The sequence below is a fragment of the Mirounga leonina genome, unplaced genomic scaffold, assembly GCF_011800145.1.
Source record: "Mirounga leonina isolate KUSES-001 unplaced genomic scaffold, KU_Mleo_1.0 Mir_53, whole genome shotgun sequence".
In the NCBI taxonomy this organism is placed as follows: domain Eukaryota; kingdom Metazoa; phylum Chordata; class Mammalia; order Carnivora; family Phocidae; genus Mirounga; species Mirounga leonina.
In genome coordinates this window covers 102774382-102798285 of record NW_023270807.1, presented here as the reverse complement: position 1 = coordinate 102798285, position 23904 = coordinate 102774382, and the positions used below count along the sequence as shown (strand labels likewise).

The following is a 23904-nucleotide window of genomic DNA, read 5'->3' as shown; positions in this document are numbered from 1 at the left end:
AGAGAGAAGTTGGGAGTTGGGGGTTCTCTCCTGTTTGTGTGGTGCTGTGCCAGGGATGGGGTTTATGGTGAGAGTGTCTCAGCCTTTCCTACTCTTTTCAATTTGGGTTTCTTTCTCATTCGCCTGATGCATAGGAGTTACTCAAATAGTGTCTGGTTTTCTCTCAGAGGAAATTGCTCCATGAGTAGCTGTATATCCAGTGCATTTGTGGGGGGGGAATTCAAGAGCTTCTTATGTTGCCATCGTGGTCCTTCTAATACCTGTTTTATTTTTTATTTTTTTTTAGAATTTTTGAAAGAAAGAGAGCGAGCACAAGTGAGGGCAGAGGCAGAGGGAGAGGGAGAAGTAGACTCCCCTCTGAGCAGGGAGCCCAATGAGGGGCTGGATCCCAGGACCCTGAGATCATGACGTGAGCTGAAGCCAGACGCTTAATCGACTGAACCACCCAGGCGCCCCCAATACCTGTTCTAAAAACAGATCTAAACCTGCCTTCATGGAGGTTTATGAAGAAAGGAGACATGAAGAAAAAAATCAATAAGATAATATCAATTAATCAAATAATTAATAATTAATATAAAACATTATTATTTTAGAAAAATGCTGTTGAATAAAATAAAATGTTTCTAAAAGACATATACAACATACAGAGCCATGAGCTCATGCAACAGAAGGAACTGAACTGGTGGGATAATGTGTTGAAATAAAGGAGTCATGTTTCATTACTAACAGATGGCATTCAAGTAAAGAACAGGAGCTAGTGAGCAAAAAACTGTTCGTAGAAGTCCTAAAAGATCATGATAGACTAGATAGGCTGTCATAGTAGCGAAAAAGAGAGCAAATCTCCTCATTTCAACACTTGCAGAAACTTAGAATGGCCAAGTCAGTGTAATAGACGAGAAAAAAATTACTAAGAAAAAGTTGGAGTAACTAGAATGTGACCAATCATTCAATCTAACATAATAAGCAAATAATCAGACAGTAATCACTTAATTATTATTAGAAAGACACCACTTCTAGGGACCACAATACTGGGGCTCTTCTCCTAGCTCTGTCACTGAATAATTGTGTGACTTTAGGCATACAATTTAATCTCCATTGGTTTCAGTTTACCCATCTGAAAATCCTTACCAGTGAAATAACCAATTTATGACTAAAGTTCATTATCTCTTTTGTAGAATAAAGGAAATTGAAATATTTTAACATTTTATTTTTGAGTGACAGTTTCATCATCATTTGTTCTTTCCCTCTAGGGAGGAAATGAAGTAGTTTCATTCTGCAATCAACTCCAACCATGTGGAGTTAACAGAGTGTTCCTTCATTTCTAGATGGTACCTTGACTGGAAAAGAATCCTGGGGAAAAACCATCTCTACCCAGCTTGTCAGCAGCAGAGAGAAGCAAGTACAACTGAATTGGGAACTGCCTAAGAGCTCTCTCACCTGAAATGAAGGTACAGAGCACAAAAGACCATCCCTATACCTATAGAGTACAGGTAAATAGCAGAACAGTGTTTCTCTGCATCTGTTACTTCAAATCCATTCCTCTACCTAAAGAGAGAGAGATTGAGAGTGTGTGCGTGTGTGTGTGTGTGTGTGTGTGTGTTAATAACAGGCGGGCCACATGGTTAAGGAGGAAGGGTTTTCCAGGATATTGTGTCATGACCCACCTCATCCCCTATGTTTCAGAGGAACATACTTTTCTCTGTCACTATAACAATTTCCTTTGACAACCTTAGAAACTAGAAAATGTAATAAATACTTGGATTCTGCCCAGTCCAGCTCCTATCCTGTTTATGTGCCCAAGGCAATGATATATCCTAGAAAGTCTTCTATATAAGCACCTAGATCTGAAACAAAGAAATAAAAGCTGGGACAACATGTGTTAGAAATAGGAACAGTGTCTCTCATGCTGCCCCACTCAGAATGCTACTTCAGATTTGGGGTTTTTAGAATATATTAAATACATGTGGTTACTTCTGCTTACTACTGACACGCTTATGAAATTACATTTAAGTGGTAGGTTTTAAGGAATAAACACAAAAACAAAAGCCATAGAGGAGAGGATAGACAAAATTTTAGAAACTCAGAGTAAAGAAGTGGAAAATGGTATATTGACTTAACAGAACAGAAAAAGCTGAAAGCTTTGTGTGGTGGACATTGCAATGTGCCATTTAGATCCTCCTTTTGGAATGAAAGACATGTTGATCCAAATTCTGGGAGAGCCGAAGATAGACAACCCTCTGCTCTCACACCACTTTGGGAATAGCCTCAGCTGAAGAAAGCTGTCTAGTCCAAGGACATGCCCCCCTCCCAGAATATCTTGCATCCAGTGACTGACTGACATTGATATAAAGACCTGGACCCTTGACTCAATTCTGAAGGACAGTTCCAGCTTAAGTTGGAGACAAAGGGGGTCTCTCTCACTGTCTCTCTCTCTAAAAAAAAAAAAAAGTGACCTGAAAAAGTAGATGGTAAATATAGAACTTAGGCTTGGATCACTTGTCATCCAGTAGCAATGCAAGTGTTGAAACCTTCATAGGTAGTGAACTTGGATAATATTCCAGTTCAAGATGCCACATTAACAACTACAACATATCTGGCAAATGACAACTATGGGTTAAATTGTGACTATAAAGCAATGGAATTGGATAGTTATTGATAAGTGCAGATGATGATTTTGAGGAAAAAATGTAACTAATGACCGAGTGTAAATAGCAGGCAAAACAAAGGGTGAAAGTCAGAATGTCCAGAATGTCTGCTTTTAACTCTGAAGACATTCTCCCCTACTGCACCTGGCAGGCCGAGAAAGATGAAGGGTAGAGATAGCACTTAACGTTAGAAAAGATGGGGAAGATGAAGATACAGGTAAGAAGTGGAATCATAGATGGAGCAAGGTGTGTGCTGATGAAAGGGGATAGAATCCATAATATAGGCAGAAACGGATCTCAGGAGGAAAACAACTTTCACTGGAGACTCTCTTAGTGGGACAGAAGGATTAGTGTTATTGCCGCTAAGTTTGGTCAGAGATTAAAAGTTAAGGAGAGTTCACATTTGATGGATTCCAGTTTTTATTTTTTAATAAAGAATGGATTTATGTACTGGGTCAAATGGAGTATGGAGGACAGGTGGATGGATCATTTAAAAAAAGAAGTTGAGGGTGCCTGGGTGGCTCAGTTGGTTAAGCGACTGCCTTCGGCTCAGGTCATGATCCTGGAGTCCCTGGATCGAGTCCCGCATCGGGCTCTCTGCTCAGCAGGGAGTCTGCTTCCTCCCTCTGACCCTCCCCCCTCTCATGTGCTCTCTCTCTATCTCATTCTCTCTCAAATAAATAAATAAAATCTTTAAAAAAATAAATAAATAAAAAATAAAAATAAATAAAAAAATAAATAAAAAAAGAAGTTGACTTAACATATGCAACTTGGTAAATAAGATATAGAAGGATTTCTGGTCAGGACTGAGGATTGTGCCCACTTTCTTGGTCTTCCCTATTACTGCAATGAGTGAACTGTCTATGCTCCTTTATAAAGCCAGGTCTTCTGCTGCACAGTAGCTCCCTATCTTCTATCACCTACTCTTATTACTCCTGTAGTTATATTCCATATCCCCACATTGCCAATTTTCCATGTTTACTGTAGAATTCCCACGATTTCACTAACACAGTATGTTTATCATTGAAGGAAGTCTCTCCCTTTACCTCAAATCCCCTTTTTGTGGTCACTCCTTCCTTGCTATCCCTTATAGCAAAGTTTATATGTGGAATCTGAAAAAGTCAAACCATAGGACCAGAGAATTGAACAGTGGTTTCCAGGTCTATCTTGTAGCACGTTTTGCCATGATACTCTCATGTGCTATTTCCTAAAAATCAAAGTGCATTTCATTTTCCCCCATTTTTGATAAAAGTGGTATCTGTTATCAATGACCTAACACATGTAAATATGTGATTATTCTAAGATTATTCAAGACCAGATTAAATACTATTTTTAAAAGGCTGTAGGGGCGCCTGGGTGGCTCAGTCAGTTAAGCACTGCCTTGGGCTCAGGTCATGATCCCAGGGTCCTGAGATCGAGTTCCATGTCAGGCTCTCTGCTCAGCTGGAAGCCTGCTTCTGCCTGCCACTCTGCCTACTTGTGCATGCACTCTCTCTCTGTGTCTGGTTTTCTCTCAGAGGAAATTGCTTTAAAATCTTTAAAGATTTTAAAATATTTTTTAAAAGTTTGTAAATCCTCTGATTATAGAAGATGAGTTGATTTTTGTAATTCTTTTATTCAAATTTTAAAAACAGCAATATTGTCTGAGTGTGAATACCTCCCTTCCTCATGTCAACCATGAGAGTAATTTCACACTGCATACATACATAAAATAGACTTGCTTAAAAGGAAATGAAACTAAGCAATGTTACCAGACTCAATCCCTGCATGCCACATCTCTGGCATGTGTAACTTTTCTTGCAATGCCATCATTTTACTTGTAAGGCAGAGGTTAGAAAATACCTGATGATTGAATGAGCCTCCCAGAACAGATCCACTGTGTGATTCCTTCTCCCATATGATGAGTGTCATGGGGAAAGTAAGATAAATTAATAGTTCTTTCATCTGAGGATATATTCCTTAGACCCAAAATATTGTACGTGGGTCAGCAGGAATGGTTTTTACTTTGACAATAAGAGCAGTGTCTTATTGAACCAATTTTATTTAGTAATTGCTGAAGATTTTTCTTTCTTCAAAGTGTATCTGCTCTTAGGTGTCTACCATACAAAACAAACACCTTTATCTTCTCTTTGGCTATTTATTCATTCATTTATGTTCTCAACTTTTTGTGCCACCACCCCTCAAAACCCCACCAATGGTTTTCATTTTACATTATTTTTCTCTCTCCCTGTCTTTCCCACTTATGTCCACCGTTCACTTTCCTCCTCCAATCTGGGCAGATGGCACAAGAGCAAAGATGATTGTTTAACAAAATAGAAAATGTCAACAGTCATAAGCAAAAGATATATATTTACTTAATGTTGGTAAATTATAACAACAGCAACAGCAGAAGATAACTAGATAGAGCATCACTCTCAAATAGACAGATGAGCCACAGCAACTCAAAGGTCCTACCAAAGCACCCAGTTGTCAGTTTTATCATCTGACAGCATTACAAATTCCCTTTATGAAACTACTAACCTCTTGCCCTAGGTCAGAGTCCAGCAAAATAATAATCTCTTTCCAGCATCTCTCTATCATTTATGAAAACTTATGGGTGTGAGTAAAGAAACTAGCTTAGACTTTTGCAGACCTAACACCATTTGTCCAAATGTTCTAACCAAGATGTCCAGAATACTTGAAATAGAAAGATGATTTTCAGAATCCTGGCAGCATCTAAATGAATGCTGCAAGGGCTTCCTGATGATGTTAAAATCTATTGATTGATTGTTGAAGTTTTGACTATTGATAATATTACAATGTATCGACAACAATTTCTGACAAAAATAACTCTAACCTTTCACAGGAGAGATAAACTTCTAAAATATATTTTTTATTTCAGTCTCTTGATGGTTCTTTAGAACCTACATTACCATTTGAAAGCTCTAAATATTATTCTCTCAGGCTGCTAGAACAATTCATTCAAGAATTCAATGATTTTAACAAATATGTCAGGTATCCTGCTAGGAACTAAAAATAGAAGAACAATAAAAGCATAAAACATTAATTTTTGTGCAGGGCTTCATAATGTAGAGGAATATATCAACATTAAAGCCTGAAAAAATGCTTGCAACTTCAACATAGAAGAACTCACTGAGCCCTAATCAACACTAATGACAAGATATCCACGTCAACATCTGTTTATTTTGTTTCTAAATTTATGGAATTAAGAAAAATGTTTACAACCATGCAGGTAGTAACAAATAATTCATAGACAAAGAAAAATTAAAAACTGGATTGGTTATCTGATGACTCATCCACTGTAACAAATGCTAGAACACATTTCAAGTGGGCAATATTTATTATAAAAATTAAATTTTAAATTGAGCTACTATTCATGTGCAAGGACATTCTTAGACATAACCAATAATGCAGAAATTTCCCATATTTTCTCATAAATAAAAACCTGTCAGTTAAATACCTCACAGAAAACAGAAATTAATAAAAATCATGATCTAAACAATGAAAATGTGAGCATCTGGGTGGCTCAGTTGGTTAAGCGTTTGCCTTCAGCTCAGGTCATGATCCCAGGGTCCTGGGATTGAGCCCCACATTGGGCTCCTTGCTCAGCGGGAAGTCTGCTTCTCCCTCTCTCTCTGCCTACTGCTCCCCCTGCTTGTGCTTTCTCTCTCTCTGCCAAATAAATAAATACAAATCTTAAAAAATAATAAAAAAAATAATGAAAATGTGAAATTCTTAAAAACTGAAATCAGTAAAAGTGATCTAAAGTCTACTAAGTATATTTTTAAAAAATTATAAAGCTCAATTCATATATTAATATACATTGTGGAGGACTTATATAAAAATTAAAAATAAATTATACGAAAAATAAATTAATAATAATATTGAGCTGTGTCACAACTATCTCATAGGCTTATTTGTAAGGATTAAATTTTTAATACTTGCAAAGTGCAAAGAGCTATGAATGGTATATAGTCAACAATAAAGTAAACCATGATGATTAAATAATGATGATGAGATGATATTATTATTCTTTAATGGCCCGGATTATCTCAATTATTCCAGTGTATAAAATGAAGGTATAGGGGAGCAAAATTTGCCAATCCAAAATGTCTCTTTGGCTTTGGAGTATTTGAGGCCAATTATTTTTAAAAAACAGAAGGCTCAGGAAGAACCCTTGACCTTGCCCCAAGCTACCTGAAAGAACTTAGATAGAGAACCTGCTCCAGGAAGAGAACTATCATATAGATAACTACTATTATAATATGAATTAGGTGTGGTAAACAGGGAGGAACCTAGCAAAGTCTGTTTGTTAAAATTTCTATGTCTCATTGTTTCTGAGTGGCTCTGCAAACATTGTTTACCACACATTTACTCTTTTTCGCCTTCCTGTGAATTGTCTTCCTCCCCTTTGAAGTCCCAAACCCTTGACCCTTTCTCTTTAGCTCTGGATGGCATAGTAACCTCAACTGTCTGACGGCCTGGAGGCCTCAGAATCTTATGGAACCTCCATTTGTACATAATTAAATTTGATTTTCTCTTGTTAATCTCTTTCATGTCAATTTAATTATTAGACCAGCCAAAAGAATCTTGAAGGGTAAAGAAAAATGTTTTTCCCCAACAAAAGGAAGGTAGAGTATTTTATAATCTTTTAGAAAATATACATAGTGCCCAATCTCATTTGGGCCTTAATATAACCCAATTAACCTTTTTCCTATCCCTAGACAACTCTCTTTCTGAATCTCTAATGGGCTAATTTTAGATACTTAACCTTAAACCAACAATCAACACATCCTTTACTAGGTCACTATCACTCTATTTTCCCCTTTTCTTCCTTTCACAGTGAAAGTTCTTGAAAGAACCATTCTGGAACAATGTTAGGAAGGACCAATAAATGTCATACTTTACATCCTAGAGTCCAGAAAAAATTAAAATAAGACTGAGCAGACTGAAAACCAAAACATCACTTGCATTTTTGACCACTACTTTTTGCCTCTGTACCCAACTGCCTTGCTATTGTTAATAAACATTCCCTTTGTGTATTTTCATTTTATTAATGTGTCATAATATTTAAAATAAATAAATGATAAGTGTCCTGCTATTTTGAAAATCCATTTAGTGGTTTGCATAATTATGCTATCTTCTCATAATTACTCCCATAGATTTTCTGAGACATAGAGAATAATTTTAATCTACCGAAAATGTTCTTTCCCTTTCCACTTGAAACTAAATACATGCATATGGCAGAGTTACTTTTATTCCCTGCAAAATGCTAATGAACATTTCTGGACTCGAAGAATAACACAATCTCCAACCAAGAATATATTTAAACATTATGGAAGCTTAAAAGAAAAAACAACAATATTTGGCTTATACAAACCAAAGCTTTTTACACAATTAAAAGGAATGCTTTCATATTTAACAACTTGCATAAAGTCTTAGAAATAAAAAATTGCTTTTTTTTTTTTAGTATTACTTAAGAAAGCCATAAACATAGAAACTTCCAATTTGGGGCTTGCTTATTAACAATCATCCTAATAGGTTTCCTGAGAGATTTATATTCAAGTAACTTAAATAGAAATCACAAGTATGAAATTAGCTCAATAATGTCTGAAATTACAGTTTTGGTGTGCACTTTGAACCAGCGGCTTATGTGCGGTTTTTGCTTCTCTCTAAAACCCACATATAATTCTTGGAACATTATTAGCAGCCTCTGGTTGGCCACACATAAAAAAAAAGTCACAGGAAGAGGAAGAGAAAGGATTCATTGGCCAATCTACCAAAAAGCCAGGCCACCTTAGCTGACATGCTAACTAGATATGATAAATGAAGAACTATACTGATCCTTTTGCATTGACCTCTCAACACACTAAACACTAGAATATGTCACGTGGGCAATTTTGTGACATTCTGTGTCAAAGACTAGAATTTCTTGTGAATGAGAGGACAGGAGGAAAAATGATGAAGTAGGTGGAACTAATGGCAAATAGAGGCACTATACCCTCATAGAAAAACTGCATAATATAAAATTGTCCAGAAAAACAATTTGTCCTCTTTTGCAACACTTCTTGCATTCTATTAGCCCTTAGGCTCAATCTGTTGTCAGAGCAAAGATTCCTCAGTTTACACTGTTATCCAGGGCTTTATCAATGTAATTAAGCCTGTATTAATAATATCATCTTTTTTCTCAAAACTTTCTCCCCAGTGTAAATACCTATAACCAAGAAGTTCATGGCTTGTGTTCAGAGATTTCTTTCATCCTTTGTCTCTTCATTCCACTGAAGGTCAACAAACATATTTTCTCTCCTTTAATAACCAGCTAATGATGAGTTGGATCTAAGATTCAAGAGAGAATAATGAGTGTGGAAAGAAAGTGTGGCCAAGGGGTATATGGGAAATAACTCAATGAGTAAAAGTTCAGGAAGTTTTGTTTCCAAGGGTAATTCCAGATGGGAAGGACTTCTTGAAGAGTAGAGAGAAGATAGAAACAAGAGAAGAATAAGGGCAGATTTATTCCAAAGGCTGTTTTTTTTTTCCCTCTAATTATTTTCAATCTTTTTGCAAATGCAGCTGTCTGGAACAGTTGGTTTACCACCCCTGAATTTTGCTTCAACTAAACCTCATAAAAAGGGTATGGGGATGAATGTCCCAAATAGTCATTTTATAGTGTGTTGAAATTATACGATTTACTAAAGAAAATAAAGTGAAATAAAAAAACAGAAACCATATTTTAGGAAGCTGAAAAGCAACAAAGAAACCAACACTGTATAAGAAGACCAGAAACCCTAAGCAAAAATTTCCTACAAACCGCAAACAAAAGGAAATCAGAGCTTCAATTGACATTACATGCTGCAAAAAGGATGTCAACCCCAAATCAAAGACCTGTCCCCAAAAATAGATATTTCCATATGAAATTAAAAGAAAAATCATTTGTTTCAACTACATTATTTTATATATGACACCATAGGAGATTTACAAACCAAATACAACAATAAATATATAATATATAACATATAGCCTATTCAAAGTAGCACTTTCAACAATTCTAACAAGTAAAATATACAATTTGGACAAATAAAATTCACTAGGTAAAATAGCATCTTTAAAAATAGGTCTTGAATTCTAGACCTGGTTTTAAATCTAACCTAACAGAAGCTTTGAGTCATATTTAGAACTTGCTTAAATAAAGAATTATTAAACATAGACCACAGTAGTCTCTGTTGTGCTATTCTATAGTAAACTCTAGACGATTAATCCCTTCACAGTTTAATATAACGTCTACATGAGCAAATCTTATTAGAAAACATATTACTTAAATGTGCTTATCTATCTAAAATAATTGGGATGATGCAGTTTACAAGTATAAAGATTTAAAGCTAATTTTCAGCAGGTGTGTTAGACTTATATTAATTCATGTAAGCCACAGAATAAATAAAACCAAACAAGATTTCTATGAAACTTAAGTTATTAATTTTAATGCCCCCTTTAATTTACACCAAAATTAAACATTCTAAATGGCTTTAAAAACTGATATCTGAACATTAGTATATTTACCTAGTAGCAATCTTAAAAATAATAACAATGTCTTACCCTCACAGAGTGTTATTGTGTTCTAGGCATTGTTCTCACAAATTTAATCCAAGCAGCTACCCCAGAAAGCAGGTATTACTGCTATCCCCCTTTCCAAGGCAAAGAAGCTGAGGTTCTGAGAAGTTAAGTGATCTGCCTAAAACAAGCAAACAAAAAACACAGGTGGGATTCAAATACATGCCAAGTTGCTACAAAGACTGATCCCTTAATCATCTCATTACATGAATGGCCTCCTCAATGATATTCAATGAAGAATAAAGATTAAGTGAATTGTAAGGGACCATCCATCCTTTCTAGAGATACTGAATTTTTCTCTTAATACTTAGTTTGGGACTGGATCTGACATATTTAATAGTCATCATTATTTTGCACATTCTTTGTACCCAAACGACTACTTCTAAATTGCCTGACAATCTTATGCCTACACACTTACACACTCTGCCTCTTTCTGTTTCTGTTTCTCCCTCCTTCTCTTTCTTTTAAATACCACTGATGGACTCAGATGTATCTAGTGAAGAACATTTTATGGCATATGTAGCATATGCATGGATATTAATTATGATTTGGTTATATACAAGGGACCTCAAATAGAACAGCCAAGGGAAGTCATTTAATAGAATTACGTAGGGAGGTTGAATTATTGTTTCTGTCCAATGGGAATAGGCTTTTAGTTGAGACTCCAATAAAAAAGGCACTCTTCCCTTCAAAACTTCCCATTAAAAATTACTCCTATATTATGATAACATAAAGAACACATCCTTAGAAAAAGAACATTGTCCTTAGAGAAAGAACATTGGTTCAAGACAAAGCAGAAAGAGAAAGAAAGGTAAGAGCTCTAAAGGTAATAAGAAAAGAAAAGAACAATAAAAACAAGCAAAATCTTCTTTCTCTGCAGTAATTAGATATGTGTAGTGCAGCCAACACATTGCCAAACAATATATACAAGGGAGTCAAGGGAGTCACAGAAGAAAACGCACAAATGGACTTTAAGAATATTAAAAGTTGCTCAATCTCAGAGGTATTCAAGGAAAGACTGATTAAAACACAGATCACTGTTAGATCAAGAATACCAATTAGAATATTTAGCCTCCTTTTCTCTTGCCCAATTAGCTCCCTTTCGTCAAGGAATAATTATCCTGTTGATTCATCTTGGTCTTTCTTTTTGTGCTGTTGTTCCCCTTTAAAAGTCTAGAGATCTTTCAGTATCAATCATGTTTATGAATGAAGCCCCTGGTTGCTATATAGAGGTGACTTGGGACAGTTTTGCTTCCTTATATAAGCCTGTTTCCTGTTTCTCCAGTAGCCCACCTTCCTGAATTGGAAGGTTGCACTGAAGGACACAGAAGGTGAACTTTGTGTACATGCAAAACGGACAGCTTAGCTATAAAGTGCAAGGGCAGGCCTTGAACTGGGCTCCCTGGAAAAAGAGTACAGGAAGTCACATGCAGATAGCTCACTGGAGAATGCTCTTTGGAGATACAGCTGGAAGAAAGTGAGCATGGCCACACTGAGCAGACACAGGAGCTGACTGACAGTGCAGTGGCAGATGAGACTTCAGCCCATCCTACCAGGAGCTACTGAGCTAGGATGGCCCTTCAGAGTTGTCTCAAATTGAGGTACACACACACTCCTGGTGCAGGAGGTTTTTCCTATGTACTGCAAAAAGACTATGGCTTTTATATTTTGCCTTGGATAAGGAGTGAATCATCATCATTGTTCAATAAATCCATGAATCAAATGTACTCAGCAACTGCCTCCCAATTCGTAGTCCTTATAATTAACCCTTTCCATCACACTTCTCAAGCACCAGAGATACTGAGCATCAGGTAGTGATTTGTCTCCACTAATTATACATCCTATTTTACCACTGGTGAATATTTTGACAACAAGCTAGAGCTACCATAATCTATTTTCCACCAGTAATTGCCAGACAGCTGATAAAAGACCTAGCGCTAAAATTTTATTTAATATCTGTTTCCTACACCAATCCTGAGGCCAAATATACTGGCTTGGGCTCCATGGTGATAGACCCTGAGGTATGGAGCTGCATGGAGTATTGGGGAGTGGTCTCAAGAGAGAGACTATAAAAAGTGAAGAAGGAAGGATTGGACCCACAAAAGAGCCGACCCTCAGTCTGGTTGTAAATGAGCCTTTAGTTGATCCTAGTTGAGGCAAGATGACGGAGACATTCTACTTCTGTATCAACCAGTTATTATCCTTCTGCCATCCTCTCCCATGGGTTAAAGCTTTGGGTAGTGCGTTTCTCTGCTCCTGGGAGCAGTTGCCTAAGAAAAATACAGCAGCGACCTTTCAGCAACCAATATTCCTTAGTTTCTCAGGGAAAGGTACCTTGGCCCTCAGGAGGGAACCTAGGGGGAAATACAATAAACTACATATACACAAGTGGAAATTTGATGAGTTTCGACATATGACTAGCTCATGGAAATGACCACAACAATCAAGATAATTAAGATTATCAATCAACCTCAATAGTTTCACATGCCCCTTTGCAATTGCATCTCCTGCCCCTACCCTGGCCCCAGGCAGTCATTGATAGAATTTCTGATGCCATGGATTAGTTTCTGTTTTCTATAATTTTATATAAACAGAATCATATACTGGGGTGCTTGGGCAGCTCAGTCGGTTAAGCATCTGACTCTTGATTTTGGCTCAGGTCATGATCTCAGAGTTGTGAGATCGAGCCCCGCATTGGGCTCTGCACTGAACATGGAGCCTGTTTAAGATTCTCTCTCTCCCTCTCCCCTACCCCTCCCCATTCTGCTTGTACAAGCTCTCACACTCTTTCTAATATTTAGTAAATATTAGTAAATAAAAGTATTTAATTTTGATGAAGTCCAATATATTACCTTTTAAAACAATTTGCATCATGTTTAAGAAATCTTTGCCAAACCCAAATCCCTATATCCTTCTGGTTTTGTCTATAAGTTTTATAGTTTTTAGCCATTATTTTTAAGACAGCAATCCATTTGGGGTTAATTTTTATACAAACCTTGAAGTAAGGGTTAAGGTTAACATTTTAACACATGGCTATAAAATGGGTTCTAGAAGGGAGGAGGGGTGGGGTAATGGGTTAGCCTGGTGATGGATATTAAAGAGGGCACATATTGAATGGGGCACTGGGTGTTATACACAAACAATGAATCATGCAACACTACATCAAAAACTAATGATGTAATGTGTGGTGATTAACATAACATAATAAAAGAAAATAAAAAATTGTTTCAGCACCATTTGCTGAAAAAAATTTCCTTTCCCTCCATCGAATTGTCCTGGGACCTTTCCTGTGTCTTTGCATGCATGGGCGCCACACACTGAATTTTAACTCCTGAGTGATATAAATTTTTATATGACTATAAATATTTTTTAGCTTTGTTCTAAAATTCAGTCAAATGGCTTGGAATTTGTCTGATCCTTTCAAGTCTTATTTATAACATTTTTAGATGGGACCAGAGAAGCCTTTAGTCTGGGGCTAATTTTTCCCCACTACTTTGGCAGGAACCTTCCACTCAGAAACCCACGGAGTATGTTTTCCCTATCAGGTAGGAAAACAAACTCGTTCTGGCCCTCCACGAGACCAAGAATCGACCCTTTTGCGCCTTTCAGGTGTTTCTTTCTCTGGTCTCAGGTAATTTCCTCACGCACACATGCTAATCCATACTCAGCAAAAAACTGAGGGAAACCTTGGACAGATCTAGAAATTCTCACTCTCTCACTGGGCTCCACTTGGTTTGCCTTCCTGCTCTGTAGGCAGTAAACAATCAGTGTTCGCCTCCTCTGCGTTTCCTCTCTCAGTGATCCTATCCTGCGTGATGCCCATTTTCTGAAAAACTTGTCAAATATTTGGGGATTTTTTTTCAAATAGGATGGTAACTCTGGCTCCTTTGGCTCCATCTCCATCAGAATAAGAAAGTGACTATAGTTCAACACATTTTAAAGGATACCTTGCCACCACAAGTCGAATGGTTCATTTTCTTTAGTGTGATGATTCTCAAAATATAGTGGGAAGCAGAAAAATCACTTGAGAAACTTGCTCAAAATACATATTCTAATGTCCTGCCCCAGAAGGGACAGATCTGGAATGGAATAGGTTATCTGAATTTTTAGTAAGTCTGATACTGAATTTTCAAGAACTCTGATACGAGGGGTTAACAGACTATAATTTGAGAAACTTGCTTCTGCGATTATTCTGTCCAGGTTAATGTGGGCAAAAATGACTTGGCTGCGTGCTTGAGGTAGGGAGGGTAGAGACTGGCAGTATTTGTGTTGTTAACCCTTTGATTAATTATCATTAATATATAACCCTTTCCCCCTCCAACCCTGAGTGCCTTCTTATCCAGAGTTTGGAGTCTTTCCATAGCTGAGCTGAGTGAAAAGACCTTTCAAGTGATTTAGCCATTCTCTGTGTTTGTTCCATGTTGCTGTCTCAGCTTTAGATTGTCATTATGATCAAATCTTCTCTCTATCTTTCAGAAATTTTTCAAAATATCTAGGTGTTAATGACCTTTGTCTCATTCTCAGACTGCTATGAATCCATTTCTTTATAAATATTTCATTGTCATTTCAATTTATTGGGGAATAGAGTAAGGGTAGATTCAATTCACCATCTTCAACTTGACATGATTTTTAAATAGCATTGGAAGTAATCTCTTAAACGGAGTGTTTCTTATTATTTGAGGGAGGAATTTCTATAAATTTCTACCAAGATAATACTTATATAGTCTTAACAATAATGTTTGCATTTTTTATAATAATGAAATCACTTTCCAACATTTTTTATTCATAATTTAATTTCATCTTTAGAACATACCTTTTACAAGGATCAACACTTTTTTGGTACATTTTACTAACTGAAAGCCATACACTGGCAAGAATAAAATTCCAAGCTTTTTGAATTTTAAGATAATCAAGACTTACTTTTATGCTTTTGTTTGTTTTTTATGTTGTTAAAATCATCTCAATTATAGGAACATTTATTGCTACTAAAGTCCATACTGCTGCAAAAATTTGAGGATGAATAAAATTCAGTAAGTCTATTGGGTATTTTGATTCATCCAATTTATATTAATAGCTTAACTTGTTGACCTATAGTGATTACTAGTTGCTGAGCATTGCTGTAAGTGATTCCTATAAATCAGCTCTTAGTCTTCACAAGAACTCCATGAAGTATGCATTATTACTCTGGATTTTATTAATGGGCAAACTGTGGTACAGAACAATTCAAGTCACACAGTCAGAAATTGTAAAAGCTCAGACCCCAAATCTTGGAATTTTGCTCAAAAATCTGTGCTTTTAGCTACTGTTCTCCTCTGCCACTTATAGTAAAGAATTCTCTGTATTTAATCTAAAGAATCATTTTTTAGCTGATCAGTTCAATATTGTAAATACTGTCAGAGGACATTTTAAGCAGTTTGCTTCACAAAAACAAAATTTCACAGAACTTTTGATTATTCTCTTTAGGGACATTAACTGACTCTGATTTTTGCAGTCACCATTGCTTCCGATCATCTTCTTACTCCTGGGGAGTTAAGTATTAGGTTTGCATATTCATCTCTCTTATCAGTCAAGAGGCATTCTATTAGAATTTTAAACTGACTTAGCAATAAAAACAAAACATAGAAGTCTACCTAGGAAATTACTATTTCAATATATCGTGGTTTTTTTAACCACGATATATGTGGTTAAAAACTGATCACAGGGACGCCTGGGTGGCTCAGTCGTTAGGTGTCTGCCTTCGGCTCAGGTCATGATCCCAGAGTCCTGGGATCGAGCCCCGCATCGGGCTCCCTGCTCCGTGGGAGGCCTGCTTCTCCCTCTCCCGCTCCCCCTGCTTGTGTTCCCTCTCTCGCTGTGTCTCTCACTGTCAAATAAATAAAATCTTAAAAAAAAAAAAAAAGTGATCACAGGGACGCCTGGGTGGCTCAGTTGGTTAAGCATCTGCCTTGGGCTCCCTGCTCAGCGGGAAGCCTGCTTCTCCCTCTCCCACTCCCCCTGCTTGTGTTCCTTCTCTCGCTGTCTCTCTCTCTGTCAAATAAATAAATCCAATCTTAAAAAAATAAATAAATAATAAAAAAATTTAAAAAGTGGTCTTGTGTGTTTTAAAGTATGATTATTTACCTTACCCTTTGATTTTGATTCCACCTCCCCTTTTTAACCAGCTTTTACTTTATCATTGCTTTGTGTCCAAAGGAGTAGTTAACAGGTGACATTACAAGGACTAACTTTAAAGAATCTTTTAAATTTTAATGGAGACTTTAACCAAAAGATCGGTTAAGGACGCATCTGGTCTTGGATAGCTTTCCAGAATTGGCACAAGAAAGTACTCATGGAGCCTCTAGTAAATGAATAAAATGAGTAACACACTGACTCTGGAGAGGAGATTAAAAAACAGCCATACTGCTCTTTTACCAGGGAGCCGCCAACGTGCACTGTGTCGGCGCCAAAACCGTGAAGAGGGTGGCACAAGTCATAACTGAGAAATACTACGCGCACCGGGACAGCGATTTCCACACCCCCGAGCACGAGTGCACAGCGATCGCCATTATTCCCAGCAAGAAGGTCCACAACGAGGGAGCAGGCTGTGACACATCTGACCAAGCAGATTCACAGAGGCCCAGTTGAGAGGGACCCCCATCAAACTGCAGGAGGAGGAGAGAGAAGGGAGAGACAATTGTGTTCCTGAGGTCTCAGTCCTGGATCGGATCTTTGAAGTAGATCGTGACACTAAGAAGATGTTGAAGGTCTTGGACTTTGGCAGTCTGTCCAACCTGCAGGTCATTCAGGCCACAGTTGGGGTGAATTTCAAATCACTACATGGAGCCGTTTGAATCTTTCTGCTGTGCTGTAATATCTTCAATAAACCCTGGATAACAACAAAAAGAGCCATATTATAGAAGAAAAGCTATTAGTATGATTACTATATCCAGCTTTATCTAGAGAAAACAACCTTTATAAGTCACTAATATGGTAAAATAAACAGTAGCTGGAGGTAAGCAAATGTTTGAGGAGAAAAAAAAATGTGAGGAATGGAAACTTCCCTTATATTCCTTTTGTACCTCAGACATGCTCTAGAGGTCTAGAGCTGGCCCATTTCAAGAAGAATATCATTCAATAAAGCAGAAATACATAGAAGAAAACCCAGGAAAATATTCTTACACTGGATTAGGAGGAAGTTTTCCAAAATCCCAAAATATCAGAAGATTTCCTATGGTCAGCATACTGCTATATTCCTTCCCAGTTAGTTTCTTGGGCACTTTTATTTATGTAATGGCAGCACCTAGCATCATCAGCAGGTGCCCAATATGTGATGGGAATTCAAAAACAATTGTCGAATAAATAAATTTATATGACTGATTTGAAATTAAATTAGTATGGTATAAAATAATAAGAATATATGTTTTATAAGTTATTGACTAGTATAAACATATTACTTTAAGATATATGGGTTATTATTCCTTTTATTTTCCTTTCATAATGTTTATTGCCTCATAAGATACATAATTTCAAATAACATATGAATGTATTTACATCAAGTTAATTTACAATTAAGATCTAGGAAGAGATGTATTTCCATCAGGCTATTTACAATTAAGATCTAGGAAGGGGGTAGGTATCTGATTGCATATTTCCAAATTTCCAAGGATAGCCATATCATTAACTTGGTCCTTAAACAACAAAAATACAGAAGCATCTGTTTGTTTTTTAATGTTTCTGTAAGGAATTTGGCAACAACAAGCAATTTTTCTAGGAATTAATGGAAAACTAAACTTATTCTAGCTTTTGTTAGAAAACACAGCTCTTCAGAAATATAATAATTTGTTATTTAAAAACTAGAAGTAATGCTGTTATAAGCTGTGAGAAATTCAAAGTAGCAATTTAATTATCAGCTCATAGTTTTTGTTTGTTTAGTCTCCTTATTAACCAGCCATTTTTACATTTGAGATAATCTTTTAAAACAACATTTAAGCTCTGAGTCAGGGAATGTCAATGTGTTCTTAGCTAATTATCATTAGTAAAATGAAAAAGGAAATTGGATTAGAACACCTCTCATCTCCATCCATAAAAAGTTATATAATATAAATGTAATTTATATAATATAATACTATGTAACAATAATGCCTACTATATAATCAGCCAGCTAACTGGAAAATAAGGAATGAAATACAGATGTAGAAGAAAGATAATTGATAAAGATTCCTAGATCCAGCTCCATCCAACCCTCATGATATTACCTTTAAAAGTCATATAAGGTGTCTGGACCTCAGTTTTGTCATCTGTAAGATGGCCAAAATAGTTTGGCCCAGATGGTCCCCATAGTCCTTTCCAGCTCTCAGAATTATTCATTTTGAGACACTGGATGTCTTCTCTTGTATTGAATCTCTACTCATTTGTACAAGGTTAAATCTTTGAATAGTTTTGAAATCAGAAATTATTTAGGAAGCAGAACTCTTAATACAATTATACAACTCTTGAAGTTTTCTTGGTTAGATGACATCATGAGCCAGAATTGGCATCCAGCAGATGGCACTATGCCATCATCATGGGACTGCCAGCCCTTAAGTGCAGGCACTCATCTCTCAATCAGCAATCTCAGTCATTTGCAATAATTAACAGGGCCACGCTTTTTTTCTTTATGATTGTAAGATGATCTTGATACTTTCTAATTTGAATAATTTTGCTCCACTTAATTCTTTTTGTCATCAGATGGTTAAAAGCTGAAAAGGGAGTTTGCTAGTTCTAAACCTTGAGCAAATAACAGAGACAGAGGTAATGAAGTTATCTGTTCTCTGATAGAATGATGATCCACCTTCTCAAGAAGACTGCTGGCTGCACCAATGAGGCTGTGAACTCTCTGAAGGCCAGAACCATGCCTTATCTCTATGACCTCGCTTGCTAGGAGGTACTTAATAGATCTGTTGAATGGATTAGAACAAAATATAGGATCAGTGAATACAAGATGTGGAAGGATGTAGAGATAGTAATATATAGAAATTCTCTATTGATTGATTCAATTATCTAAGGAAAGTAGGCAGCAAAGTGATCATCTGAAAATGAAGATGAGAGTGGAGGTGTTAGAAGTTCAGAAGGCAGGGAAGTTGTGAAATGTTTTCTAGGAGAGTGTGAGAATGAATGAACCATACTGGAGTAACATGGGGTATGATTACTGACCAGTTTTAAGAATAATCTGAATCTTTGGTTCTGAGTTTTTTAAAGATTTTATTTATTTTTTTAGAGAAAGAGTATGCACGAGTGGGGGGAGGGGCAGAGAGAGAGGGAGAGAATCTGAAGCAGACTCCTGCTGAGTGGGGAGCCAGAAGCTGGGCTCCATCCCACGACCCCAAGATCATGACCCAAGCTGAAACCAAGAGTCCAACGCCTAACCGATTGAGCCACCCAGGCACCCCTCTTAGGTTCTAATGAAAAAGAAAACAACAAAGTGAATTTATCTTCAGCTAATTCATGGGTCCAGGCAGGGTGTAGGAAGAAAGTTTGATAAATCGTGGATGAGATTTATCAATAAAGATTCAGGGAGGAGAATGGGAACAAGGGAAATATAGGAATGATTATAATGATGGAACATGGAATTTAAGGTGAATAAAGAAGAGAGAGAGAATGTCAAGAAATGAAGATTAGAGAGTATCAGTGAATTGGAAATCCTAGTTGGGTTGAAGCATTTTTGGAACACTGGATGAAATCCGGTGAAATGACAGGTGATGGTGGTGTGCAAGAGGTGTATGTAATTATGAAGGGATTGACGTTATTGGCAATGGTAAGTTTTAGGATTCAACCACTAGAGCTAGAGTAGGATGGAGGGCAAGATTTTTGAAGGAGAGAAGTCATAGAAAGTAAGAGGAAAAGCTGTTGGAAGTGTTATCTTGATGTATCTTTAAATCAATAGGAAGAAAGTCAGGCGTAATGTGAGAATGACAGTGAACAGCAATAAAGAAGAATAAGACAAGGGCCTTTTGGATGACACTAACCATGTGGTTGATGCAATCTAATGAGATGATATTCAAAGATAGAGAATTTTAGGTAGGAGGGAAGGAGAATGGCTTGAAAGCAACCATGAGGAGTAAGAATATTTCTTCAACATATGCCCACAGGCAGAATACAAAGTCACCACTCGAGAGGCCCACAAGGAACGCAAGATCATCAAAGGAGATCTAGATTTCTGTTAGAACAAGAAGCTGAAAGAAGCATACAGGGAGAGCATTTAGCATATCGTATTTAAGTAAGGGCGTACATGAGTTTTTGCCAGTGATGAACCATGATAGTCAGAAGGCAGAGTGGAAAAGGTTTCAGAATTTGTGAAGTGATGGGGGAAAGGAGCAGAACAGGGGATAGCAGAACTTTATTGGGATTGGTTTAAGAGCTAAGGGATGACATAGAGGTGATGATATTTATATTTATAGGTAATAATATTTATAAATCCTTATGGGTTAAAAGCAGATCATAGCAAGGAGGTTCTGGATTTGGGGAGAAAGGAAAAACTAGGTGCTGGGGCTCTTGTTGACCTCTTTTGATGGTGGCAGTGAGTTCTATAGAAGCTGGGTTTTATTCCATTGTATGAAACCCTGTTGACCCAAGTTGATGGGACCAGAAGCTCCCTTCCTTATACTGCGCTTCACTTTTGACACCTGTTAAGAGAGAGGTAACCCAAAACACCAATGTACATTTGCTGCCATGATGCCTGAAAATGGAGTTAAAGCTTCTCAGGAAATCATCTGTTACTCTGCATTGGTAGGAGTCCACTCAGCAACAATGATGGATATAGAAGGACTAGATGAGACACATCCTTTCCAGAAAAGTTCTCTTGTTTTCTCTTTCTACAATTCCTATTATTTGGATGTTGGGACCTCCTGGGATGATCCTTTAATTTTCTATTGTTTTTTTTTCCGCATTTTTTTTTTGCCTATTCTGCTTTTTCTTTCTGAAAGATATTCTTACCTTTATTTGTTTCCACTTTTGCATGCATAATTGGTGTGATATTTAAGAACTATTTTTCTCTTTTCAAAAAACAACAACAACCAAAAAAGAGCATCTAGTAGTTGTTTTATGGATGCAAGATTTCCCATTTTTTTCTCCCAGAGGATATTTGATGCTCTGATGCTTTCCTTTCCATTAATTGTGTCTGTTTCCTTTAAGTTCTTTTCTCTTTTCTTCTGGCACTAAAAAGTCAGTTATAATTTCTGTACTGGAGAGACAGCTTGTCAGTTGATAGGCTTAACAAAAGGAGAGTAAGGACCCAGAAGTTTCACTGGACTTCTGCCAAAAAGCCATCTCTGTAGATATATTCAGTTATCCCATAGGAGAATATTTCAATATCCTTAGGAAGTGAAACAATGAAAGTGATCTAAGGTATATAAGCTTCAATCTAATTTTTGTTTCTAATAAGATACGTTAGTCCCCACTTCACTGTGTCCTTATTCTTTCTAGTTCTAACTATGCAGGGAATACATGTGCTGTTATCATGGGAGACAGAGTAGCTGTCTATAAGCCCAGGTGAAGAAAAACTTTGGATTTCTTAAGGAGATGCACAACAAATGTCCAGTTTTTCCTTACTCCTTGCCACACCCTGAGGTTGTTAGAGCACCTAACTCCTTGGCCTGTAAGGGCTCTACCCTGCATTTATCTTGTTTCTGCTGGCCCTGGATTTCAGCTTTCTTAGCTCTGCAAAGCCTCTTGCTAATACATCTGTTTTCCAACCTCTGAATGTTCACTGATGTTTCTCATTTGCTAGAGTCCCTTGTCCTGTGCCCCTAGACTTCTGGTTCATTCCTTCTTTTTTTTTTTTTTCCTGTGTTATTATTTTAGTGGGATATTTGAATAAGGCAAAGATCTGCACATGTATTTAAGTCCCACTGTTACTTGTATCCCTTTTGCCAGTGATAACTAGAATCTGGATTATAATGTGAAGAACCTCGCTAGGGCTTATATTAGAGCAAGTGTGGCCTGGAGTTAATGCTCATATGGTCATATCACCAACAATGATTTAGTTGTTGCTGCTCTAGAAACCACAGAAAAACCAGGAAGGTGATTCTGTGGATTTTGCCATTTTCTCAAAGGAAAAATGATTTCTACCGTTGTCTTATTTAATCCTATGTGATAATATCATTATCAACATTTTATAGAGTTGCCAACTGAACATAGGATTGTTTAACAGGGCTGCTAAACGAAGAAATGCACATTTGTCTCAGGTCTTTTTGAATCCAGAGATCATCTTCTTGGCATTACACCATACATCTTCCTTGACAACCTCAAAGTCCTCTTGGTTAGGAGAAGTTGTCTGGATATGTTATGGTTTAGTGAATTTGCATGAAAATATAATCACTGTGAGTTTTGTCACAAGTTTGCTCCATTCCATTTAGCATAAATAATAATCTTGTAAATTATTACAACAATTATGCAATATAAATATTAAATTTATAAAACATTAAAGTAGTATGCGAAGTCACACTAACTATTTTAATACCTTCCAAATACCTCTACCATAACAACACCTAGATTAGTCATTTTAAACTGTCTCTTGAGGTGTCCTTTGGGGCAGGCAGTGGTGGTAGTCAGTAATGGGGGGCAGAGGGAGGAAAGAAAGTGGAATAAGAAATGTGAGAACTTGGGCTTAATGCTTAATTTATGCCTGTGCATCACATCCAAGGAGACCATCCTCAATCCACTTCAGAGTGAGACCAAATATAAATGTAATAAAGTAGAAGACATTCCCTTTCCTCAAATAAAGGCACCTACCTTGAAACCAATGTATTTTCAAACATTTGCAAGTGAATTTCCTGGCAGAAGCAAGACAAATGTGGTACCATAATTCAGCAGATGAGAGTTCAGAATCCTTGGGGAAATGGCCATTACTCCTTCTAAAATTGGATTTACATGCCTGTATATTTCATCAGTGCTTTCCCGTCAAATCTATCACATCCTAAATGGCATTACAAAAACAAATGCTCTTCTTCTAATGAGTTTTTCATGTTTTTCTCTTCTGTTCCCCTGCTAACATTCTTTCCTCAGCAGTGAGGGCAACACATTTGTTCTTTAAAACAAATTTGAATTGAAATTCCAGAAGAAAAGCGGGTGGTAAATGCCTGGCAAGGTAAATAATTTGATGAGACATAAAAATAATGAAATTGCACCCACCTTCACTGGAACTTGAAAGTTTAATTGTACTAAGAAGTATTGGAAGGAAAAAGGGGGCAATAATGTGTTAAAATTGCAAGGTTAATCCGTACTAAAGCAAAAAGTAGGATGATTCACCAATGGAAGCTGTCATGTCTGAGCCAGTGATATCAATATTTTTTTCATGATAATAACTAGAATCTGGATTGTGATCTATTTTTATCATTGTTGTGTAGCTTTTGTTTTCAGTGTGTAAAGAATGTGCAGTGGGAACTCACTTCAAACATGATGAAGCTCAAGATAGAGCTCTATTTCCACCTCCCCTGCTCTTACCCATTAGTCTAGGCAGTAATCAAGAGCATGGAGCCACTTGAAGAGAACTCTCCCCCCCACCCTGTGCTTCTATAATATTTATTTGTTTCTTTGCTTCTCTTCATTGTAAGATTTATCTTAGAGAATTACTGAAAATTTTTTTAAAGAACCAAAATAAAGATACTTTTAACCATCATCAAATTATAGATTGAATATA

General features: G+C 36.8%; 1 pseudogene; it reads left to right on the top strand.

Annotated features, from left to right (window-relative positions):
• Positions 1-2841: 2841 nt before the first annotated feature.
• On the top strand, positions 2842-17132 carry LOC118001382 (annotated as a pseudogene).
• The last annotated feature ends 6772 nt before the right edge of the window (positions 17133-23904 follow it).